Below are 10,373 nucleotides of genomic sequence, written 5' to 3'. Positions count from 1 at the left end.
AATTGGTGGTTTCGAACTGCTGACCTTGTATGCCACTAAAGCTTCAGAGACAACCATTTGAACAGAAAAAAGGAGATACTAAATGGTTTCTTAAAGCAAGAAAGATGTATGGTAGGGTGTATCTTTTTATTATAATGAGTCCATCTATACAGTGAGCAAATAATCTGAGAAGCTGGACTATAGGAAGAAGAATGTGGCAGCAAGATTGGAAGAAGACTATGAGCAACCTGCAATATTCAGATGATAGAACTTTGCTTTCTGAAAGTGAAGTGGACTTGAAACACAATGATAGCTATCAAGACAACGGCCTTCAGTGTGGACTGTATCTCAATGGACAAAGCCTCACAACTGGACACTTGACAAAATCATGACAAATGGAGAAAAGATTGAACTTGTCAAAGATTTCATTTTACTCGGATCCACAGTCAGCAGTCAATAAATTGAACGACATACTGCATTGGCCAAACCTACTGCCCAAGAGCTCTTTGAAAAGTATTCAAAATCATAGCTGTCACTTTGGGGAGTAAGGCGCATCTGACTCAAGCCTTGGCATTTTTCACCACCTCAGATGCATTTGAAATCTGGACATCTCATGATCACACAGGCTGGTGTGCTTGTTCCATGTGGATTTTGTTGCTTCTCAGCTAGATGGCCGCTTGTTTATCTTCAAGCATTTAACACCCCAGACGCTATATCTCTTGATAGGCAGACACCATCATCTCTCTTCACCACATTTGCTTATGCACCCATTTTGTCTTCAGTGATAGTGTTGGGAAGGTGAGCATCACAGAATGCCAGGTTATTAGAACAAAGTGTTCTTGCATTGAGGGAGTACTAGAGGCCCAATGTCCATCTGCTAACTTAATACTACACCTAGAAATATATGTACATAGTTCTATTTCCCTGGTATTATATATAAGTATATTTACATATGTACATACCTTTATTTAGACCACCAAAAATGCTCTTTACCTCCTAGTTCTTTCCTCTATTTCCTTTTACTTTCCTCTTGTCCCACTATCATGTTCGGCTTTAATTCAGGTTTCCATAACTCTTGCTTCATGTTTTCATTTCTTTATATAATTTTGCCTGTGTTAAATGAACTCCTCAATACTATCTTCCTATTTCTTAATTCATTCTTCACCTTTATCCTTATACATAATCCACAATTTCCATTAGGTTTGTTTTATTTTCTCATTTTCCATTTCTTTCTGTTGGCTGTTTTTAATTTTAATTTTATGTTTTATATATCTTCTTAGTTTTTTGAGGATGTTAAGCATATTTATTAAATATCATTTATAGGCTGTTCTATTATGTGCTTGCCAATGGCCTAAATTAATCTTCTAACTCCCAAATTTGCTAGCTCTTTCCCTTAGCCTTTATTTTGCCTTGGCATTTTATAATTTTAGCCAGCAACTTCAATTATGTTAATTTTTTTCTTTCTTTGCTTTCTTTGGATTCATTCTTCCTCATCCTTCAGTTTTGCAGTCATCTGCAACTGGACAACTGCAAGTGTTTTATCAGGGGACTCGTGTCTCTAGCAATGGAGTGATGACAGGCACCGACTCTGATCAAGCTGGTGATTAGACAAGTAATGACTCCTTGTCAAGTGAATGATGCTGATTTGAACCTGGTTTTCTGTGGTGAGTACAGCTCTAGTATCCTGTCATTTGTGGGTTATTTTCAGGCTCTTATGAATTGAATCTTTGGTTCATTGTAGACTTGAAGTTCAAACTATCTGTAAGTATAAATCCACAACTACTAACAATTTTGTGATTTTTTTTTTCTTGGTCAAATTTGTCAAGTTTGTCTTTTTGTCAAGCATTTTTATCTTTTCTAAATCCACAAACAATGCTCATGGAAGGAACAGTCAAAAAATCAAATGATGGGTAAATGTGTGGCACAAGACCTCTTTACAGTGTTGAAAAGCAAGGATGCTACTTGGAGAACAAAGGTGAGCCAGGCCCAAGTCATGGTATCTTCAATTGCCTAGTATGGATGTGAAAGTTGGACAATGAGTAAGGAAGACCAAAGAAGATTCAATGCATTTGAATTATGGTGGTGTCAAAGAATATTAAAAGTAGCATGGACTACCAAAACAAACAAACAAATTTTTCTTGGAAGAAGTACAGCCAGAATGCTGCTTAGCAACAAGGATGGTGAGACTTCTTCTCAAGTGCTTTGAACATGTTATTAGAAAGGATTGGTCCTGAAGAAGGGCATCATGTGTGGTAAAGTAAAAGTGCAGCAAAAGAGAGAAAGACCTCTATCAAGATGGATTGGTCTAGGGGCTTCCACAATGGGCTCAAATATGAGAACAATTATAAGGATGCTCCTGCACTGGTAGTGCTTCATTCTGTTTTATGTAGGGTCATCAGATTTGAAACCAACTTCATGGCACCTCACTACAACAACAACACATTTAATTTATTTTTTAAAATTTAGAGTAGGTTGGTCTAATAATCACAGTGTCAGTAGTTAAAGCCCACATCTACTCCTGAGAGAAATACGAAGCTTCCTACTTCCATGAAGATTTGTTTCACAGACCCCAACAGTTCTGCTCCGTCTTACAGAGTTGCTATGAGTCAGAACTGACTTGATCACAGGGAGTTTGGAGATTTTGGTTTAATATATCTGGGGAAAGGACAAGGAGTTTATATTGGGAACTCAACATATCATCTTTTCTGAAAAATCTGTATTTTACCACAAAAAAAGGATTTAGTTATTTTGTAACAGAAAAAACATATGAAAGAGAGATCTATAAAATAATATACTCAGCCATGATCTTAAGAATATTTTAAAATGAAAAAGAAAAAAATGTGTGAAGGGAAGAAGGGAGAATTTAGAGAAAAGAGAGAGAAAGTGAGCAATAAAAAGAAGGAAAATACCATTCCTTCCCAGAACATAAGATTGCTGTATACAAGTTCCAAGGGAACAGGTAAGTTTTTAAAAGAATCAGTTGTCATAGATAGTGAAGTAGTAGAGTAGGCATTCAGCTGAGAGCCGCACAGTCAGCAGTTCAAACTCACCAGCTGCTCTATAAAGACTTACAGCTTCAGGAACTCTAAGGCAGGGTTGAGAACTTCCAGCCCACGGGCTGTATCTCATCTCACAGCCAACAAGTAAGTGCAGACTCTAGAGACCCTATAGGACAGGGTAGAGGTGCCCCTGTGCATTGCAGAGACTAAATCTTTACGGTGTAGACGGTCTCATCTTTCTTTCATGTAGTGGCTGGTAGCTTTCAACTGTAGACTTTGCAGTTAGCAACCCAACACATGAACACTATGCCACCAGGGCTTTTTTTTTTTTTGACTATAACTTGTTTATTTATTTATTTATTTTTAACATTTTATTAGGGGCTCATACAACTGTTATCGCAATCCATACACACCTCAATTGTGTAAAGCGCATTTGTACATCGTTTCTCAAAACATTTTCTCTCCATTTAAACCCCCGACATTAGGTCCTCATTTTTCCCCTCCCTCCCCGCTCCCCCCTCCCGCATGAGCCCTTGATAGTTTATAAATGGTATTTTGTCATATCTTGCCCTGTCCGACGTCTCCCTTCATCCACTTTTTGGTTGTCTGTCCCCCAGGGAGGAGGTCACACACAGTTCCATGTAATCGGTTCCCTCTTTCTTACCCATTCTCCCTTTACCCTCCCTGTTTTGCCACTCACACCACTGGTCCTATAGGGCTCATCCGTCCTGGATTCCCTGTATTTCCAGTTCCTATCTGTACCAGTGTACCTCCTCTGGTCTAGCCAGTCTTGCAAGATAGGATTCGAGTCATGGTAGTGGGAGTGGGGAGGAAACATTTAGGAACTAGAGGAAAGTTGTATTTCTCATCGTTGTTACATCACACGGTGACTGGCTCATCTCCTCCCCTAGACCCCTCTGCAAGGGGATCTCCAGTGGCCTACTAATGGGCTTTGGATCTCCACTCCGCACTCCCCCCATCATTCACTATGGTAAGATTTTTTGACCAGGGCTCTTTTGAGGATCATATAAGACACTGAAAATCATCAACTAACACCACACACCTAACTAACATCACACTAACATCAACTAACATCACACACCTCCCCAAAGAGAAGCAGTTCCAATTACCACATTAGTGGTGAGTTAATGAAATGTTTAACCAAGTATAGCAGAATCATTTTTAAGTTGATCATTCTGTATGCCCCACAAGTCTGTCATAAGTATCCAGATGGCCCTATCCCTGCCCTAGGAAGTACTGCACTCGGTCTTACAGGGTTGCTCTGTCATAATCCACTCAGTGGCTGTGGAGTTATTGCCATGCTATGCTCGCCTTTAATTAATGCTCATATTTTTTGATCCACTGTTGTAGATCTGATGGCTCCCTTCACTCCTCCACTGGCCAGCTTTCACTCAAATGCCTGTTTGAGGAAGAAATAACTTACCATTACACTGAGTCCCCACGTCTTCTGGGAAGCTGGGTATCACAACATATTTTGCTACACAGAGACTAATGTACATATGCATTTGTACTATTTTCACTGATTGCAATTTGAAATCAACTCATTAATAAAACCTGCCAATGACTCCAGATTCAGAATGTCTGCAAACATGAGCCGTGGCTCAGAAAAAACAACACAGCCTGGAAAATATTAAATAAAATTTAAATCAGCTGTAAATGTGATTTATCAAATATTTGTCAAATATATAATAAATCTAGGATTCAGGGCACCGTCCTAAAAATAATCATTACATAAATAAAATACAATAAATTTCACTCTCACTAAATGTTAACCCACCCCCACCCTTTTTTTAATTTTTAAAGAAGCATTTCTGGAACATTAATTAAATGATTTCCAGCTTCAATTTCTCATTTGAAAGTTTATAAGAATCTTTATGCAATATTCCTATGGAAGCAGGTGACATTAAAGAAAAAGAAGGAGCACTAGGTTTGAATTCAAGTAAAATACACAGTTTACTGATAGTAGGTGAGTCCGTCACTCTTTCTGCGTCTCATTTTCCTCATACGTAGAAACAAAGGAACGATAATAATACCTCTAAGATTACATGGTAGATTACATAAATTACAAAATGTTATTCAATACTACATGTTTACATTATCATAAAAAATTTTGGGGTGGGAACAACTGGAAAATTGAGAAAAAAAGTTAAAACAGTACAGACTAATGATCTTTTTGAAAAACAAAGCTTCGTGGCATGGCTATTTCAACTTGTAAAAGGGTGCAAACGTGCCTGATCACATGCACCAGGCTGACTTAGTCGACTAGAGGGGGCTCACAGAGGCTGGTCCTGCTCTTCGGCTTCCTGTGCTGCTCTCAGCACGCTGGGGCCAGAGGTGGAATGAACTGGCTCACATTGCAGCCTCATGAGAGAAAAAGTGCATGTAGGTTGAACTGAATTCCTATGTATCCACTAACAGATACATTAGTGGCTTAAAAACCTGCTCTGTTCTTCAGAGTGAATCACATGTCTATGGAGTAGATGTGTCTACTTAGGAAACCAAATTATAAATGAGAGGTGGCCCGGTCCATCAGAACAAAGAAAGTTGCATGCCTCGAACAGTTGCTGCTATCAAGTTTTGAAAAATCTGTTAAATGCTTTCTTTTACCATACATGATTTTTCCCATTTTAAGCAGGATGCGCCAAAAAAGCAGAAGCAGAAACATTTAATTAGCGAACTATTATTTCTTTTTATGGTCCAGAGCTCTGGGTAGACATAAAGATTATAATCAAGAGGGCATACTCAGGCGCTTTGGGGCTAATAAGACAGAAAAACCCAGGAACCATTCATTCTAATACCAAAAAGTTAACGTGGGTTTTATGTGAATTTTGTGCAAGTGTGTGACACGGTCTCTCAAAATGACAAGATGACAGTTATTTTTCTTCACATATCTCCATCCAATTTAATCTTCCCCACCAACCATGAGATAGAAACGCAACCTACATACCAGCTATGTCACCCTGCCCTCTAAGAGGGAGAGAAGATTGGCTCCAACAGCCTAAGACCAGTCGAAAACCTGGGAAAGTATGGACTTGACCATGGGAGGAGGAGTGTTCCTGCCATCGGACCAGGAAAGAGCAGGATGCCCTGATGTTGTTCACATTTATTGTATGTCCGAAGTGAAAAGCACTTATTTTAGTGTGTGCAATGCTAATTTAAGTTTTGAAACATAAAAGGGGGTACTCCCCCCCCTAAAAAAAAACCACAGAGAAAAAGTCCTCTTGGCAAAACTTTTGTAGTATGCGTTTTTCCTGTTAGGCAAGCATCAAGGAAATCACTCTGAGTTAGTGCACCCAGTGGTGTCACCTGGGAAGGTTCTCTCTGGTCACAGTGAATTTTTTCATAAAAGCAGTTTCCCACGAACCTCATTTATTTGGGATGGCTGATTTAAGAGAACAGCGCATGCTATGAAATTTTGTTTCCTGCTCAGGAAAAATGCCGTAAAAACTGCTGTGATGATTGAACACAGCTTACAAGGGCAGCACTATAGGAGAAACTCAAGTGTAAGAGTGATTTTTCTCATTTCCAAAAAGGTGAAATGTTGATTGAGGACAAACCTTATTCTAGGCATCTGTCAACTTCCTGAACAAATGAAAATGGCCACAGAATTCATGTACCTCAACTCACTGTCTCGTTAACCTCACTGTAGAAAGGCAGTAATCCCCCAAATTACTTTACGGTGATTATATTTCAGATTGCCCACTTACAGAGAGGAAGAAAATATGGATTATCTTCTCTGAACTACATCGCAGGACACATTAAACAAATATGGATTCCTAATTTAAGTGTACTTATATAAAATAATGATATAAATCCAACACATGTTTAGAAACACCCTTGATAAATTACTTTTATTTAAAAGATTAAGCTGGCATGAAAACAGGGCATGCCTAGGAAGTTTAAATGATATTTTCATTTATTCAAAAAATTAAAAAAACCACAAAAGATAAAAGAAAGGCCTTCAAATAATACTGGGAATAAATAGTTCTAAATTATAAATCAAGTGATGGATCATACAAAATTATCATAAATTATTCTTTTCTAGTCTTAGGAAAAGAATAACAACTTTGACATAAATCCCTTAATATTGCTCCATTAACCTGAAAAGGATTGTTTCTGACTCTCCTAATATCAAAAATTACAAGCCAAAATTAGTATTTACTGAGACACAGAATTTAAAAGCAAATATTGCAGATCATAAAAAATACAATCAATAAAAGTCGTGGAACTGAACAGTACATAAAACATAATAGAAAAGTCTGGGTCTTGCTTGGTATAAAGAGAGAAATCATTTAAGCTAGTGTTTGAAATATAACAGTTACAATAATAACCCAGAAGCAATAATAAAAAAAAGAGCAAACAGATACATCAAAGTGAATTAGGGGTCCTGTAATTATTACTTTTCAGGGTGCAGAAGAAGAACACTGTTTTCTGTGAGCAATGTAAATAATTCTCTCTGCAGAGCAAGGCAACCGTCATTTATTGAACTCACCTAAGAGCCCAGGATATTAATTCATCTCATGTCACCCTTGCTGTCTAATGCAAGTTTAGGTAATCTTTTGGGATAAAGCAATGAGGCCAACCAATGAAAGTAGGAGGACCCAAAGCCCATTAGTAGCCCACTGGACATCCCCTTACAGAAGGGTTTCGGGGAGGAGACGAGCCAATCAGGGTGCGATGTAGCAACGATGAAAAATACAACTTTCCTATAGTTCCTACGCACCCCCCTATCATGATCCCAATTCTACCTTGCAAGTTTGGCTAGACCAGAGGATGTACACTGGTACAGATAGGAACTGGAAACACAGGGAATCCAGGGAGGATGATCCCTTCAGGACCAGTGTTCAATTTCGCAATACTGGGAGGGTGGGTTGGAAAGGGGGAACTGATTAAAAGGATCTACATGTGACCTCCTCCCTGGGGGATGGACAAAAGAAAAGTGGGTGAAGGGAGACATCTGACGGGGTAAGATATGACAAAATAATAATTTATAAATTATCAAGGGCTCATGAGGGAGGGAGGAATGGGAAGGGAGGGGAAAACTGAGGAGCTGATGCCAGGGGCTTAATTGGAGAGCAAATGTTTTGAGAATGATGAGAGCAATGAATGTACAAATGTGCTTTACACAATTGATGTATGTATGGATTGTGATAAGAGTTGTATGAGCCCCTAATAAAAACAATAAAAAAATAAAAAAAATAAAACATTAAAAAAAAGAAAATAGGAGAAATTGTTTCAAATGTGATAGGTCTTCACTTTTGACCCATCTCTGACCTAATAGCCTTTGGAGATTTCGAAACAATTTTGGATAAATTATCAGGATTTAAAAATAAGCAGATTCAGGAGTTAATCATAAGGAATTGGGATACTATTAAAAATGAACACTTTCTCTATTTGGTATGTATGCTAGAACAATAAGTGCTGCAGCATAAATAGATATATTCACACATACGTGATTTACTATATCACAGCACTATTCACAACAGTGACAAGATGAAAAAATTCCAAATGCCCACTAATGGTACAAACACACAATGGGATACCACACATTAAAGAATAACGATGAAGGGGGAAGTGGGGAGGAAGGGGGAAAATGAGGAGCTGATGCCAGGGGCTTAATTGGAGAGCAAATGTTTTGAGAATGATGAGAGCAATGAATGTACAAATGTGCTTTACACAATGGATGTATGTATGGATTGTGATAAGAGTTGTATGAGCCCCTAATAAAATGATTTAAAAAAAAAGATCAACGAGTCTGGAAAACACCTCCTAACATGCATGAACCTAGAAGACATACTGCGTGAAAGTAGTCAATCAGAAAAAGACAAATATTGTTTGAGACATTCTTTTTGTAAAAAGTCAAGGAAATGTTTTTACACTAAAAGAAATATTCGTGGGTGGGTTCCAGGGTAGGAGCTATAGGAAGAGTAAACCAGTAGACACGTGTTCACTGGGCAAAGGAGAAGGCAATCAAAAGGAAGTCAAAAGAAGTGAAGGAGATGAAAGAAGGCACTGGGATGTTTGCAAGATTTAAGACAACAGGGAAAATAACTGTTAAATACAAAATTCCACAATACTGGTGATCTACAAGCTTAGGGGACACACAGGTTGAACAGGTGTGGGAAAGAGAGTGGGTGTTTATCTATAAATATAGAAGAGAGGTTTGACAAAGGCCATTTGTACATATGCACTTACCTTGACTGAAAATAGATCCACGAATGTAGTGGAGCATATTTGAACAAATATGAAAACTCTTAGCTATAACCAAATACCCTGAGATAATGAGTCTCTGATCCTGGGACTCAGGACTAGGGTCTTAGAGGACATCAAGAACCATTGCATAACACAGTCTACAAGGACAATATTCGACATCCTACTTTGCTGAGGGGTGACTGGAGTCTGGAAAGCTCATGCGTGGTCATCGAAGGTACGAGAATTTATTTCTCCTGGTTTCATTGTGGTTATGCTTTGGCTGTGATCTGCAAGGTAGGCAGTTTGAAATGACCTGCAGCACTTTGAAAGAAGGGGCTAGCTTTCCCTGTCAACAGTTACAGTCAGAAAGTCACAGGGCAGTGCCCCCTGTGCTATAGGGTTGCTAGGAGTCAGCATAGCTCGATGGCATTGAGTTTGGCTTTTGGAGTTTTCATTTGGAAAGAAGATCAAAGACCCATGGAAACAATTAGTGCACTGGATTAACACACCATGTGAATTGCAGTCTCCATGACCCTGAGACAAGAAGAAAACCTAGATCATGTTCACTTACCACTGCAAACAACTCTGAAAGGGATCTGAGACTAAGTGGAAGAACAGTTGGCTGGAGGACTGAGAAGGTGAGGCAGCTCTGTGCCATGCTGCCGTCCACTGGTTAAGGCCTCCAAAAGTGAAGGGTCACCAGGGCAGAGGAGGCTCCTCTGCCACCTTCAGAGGGGCAATGCTGTGCTGGCCGACATTGTAAAAAGAAAAAAAGAGAAAAGAAAAGTTGGAACTGAACACAAAAGCATAACAGAGACCAGCTTTACTGGTAAGATGCTGATTCTGAGGGCTCAAATAGAAAGTACATGTTTAGGAAATGATGCTGGCAACATATGTACAACTATTTTTGAAACAATTGATATATTGGGGGCTGTAATAGCCCCCAATAAAATAATTTAAATAAAATTATTTAAACAAAAGATAGACTGGCAGGAAACCAAACACTGGCCCTAAGCTCATCCCAGGTCGGTAATTGAGTGAACTTCTCAAGGCTCAATTTACAGCCAAACAATACACTGATGTGCAAGGGGAATAATAACACTAGTGAAGTATGCACATTAAAGAACAATGAGCCATTTCAGGTTCAAAGGGCAGCATTTCTCCAAGGACAATGTTCAAAAG

General features: G+C 38.8%; 1 non-coding gene across 1 annotated transcript; it reads left to right on the top strand.

Annotated features, from left to right (window-relative positions):
• Positions 1-9,814: 9,814 nt before the first annotated feature.
• Positions 9,815-9,952, top strand: LOC115872156. The gene has a single exon (XR_004047695.1). It is a non-coding gene; the product is annotated as a small nucleolar RNA SNORA47 (small nucleolar RNA).
• Positions 9,953-10,373: the final 421 nt, after the last annotated feature.

This window comes from Echinops telfairi, unplaced genomic scaffold (genome assembly GCF_000313985.2).
Source record: "Echinops telfairi isolate 266 unplaced genomic scaffold, ASM31398v2 ScPeMD7_7420;HRSCAF=8458, whole genome shotgun sequence".
NCBI classification, from domain to species: Eukaryota; Metazoa; Chordata; class Mammalia; order Afrosoricida; family Tenrecidae; genus Echinops; species Echinops telfairi.
Note: the sequence above shows the minus strand (reverse complement) of the source record. Positions and strands in the feature narration are given on the sequence as shown.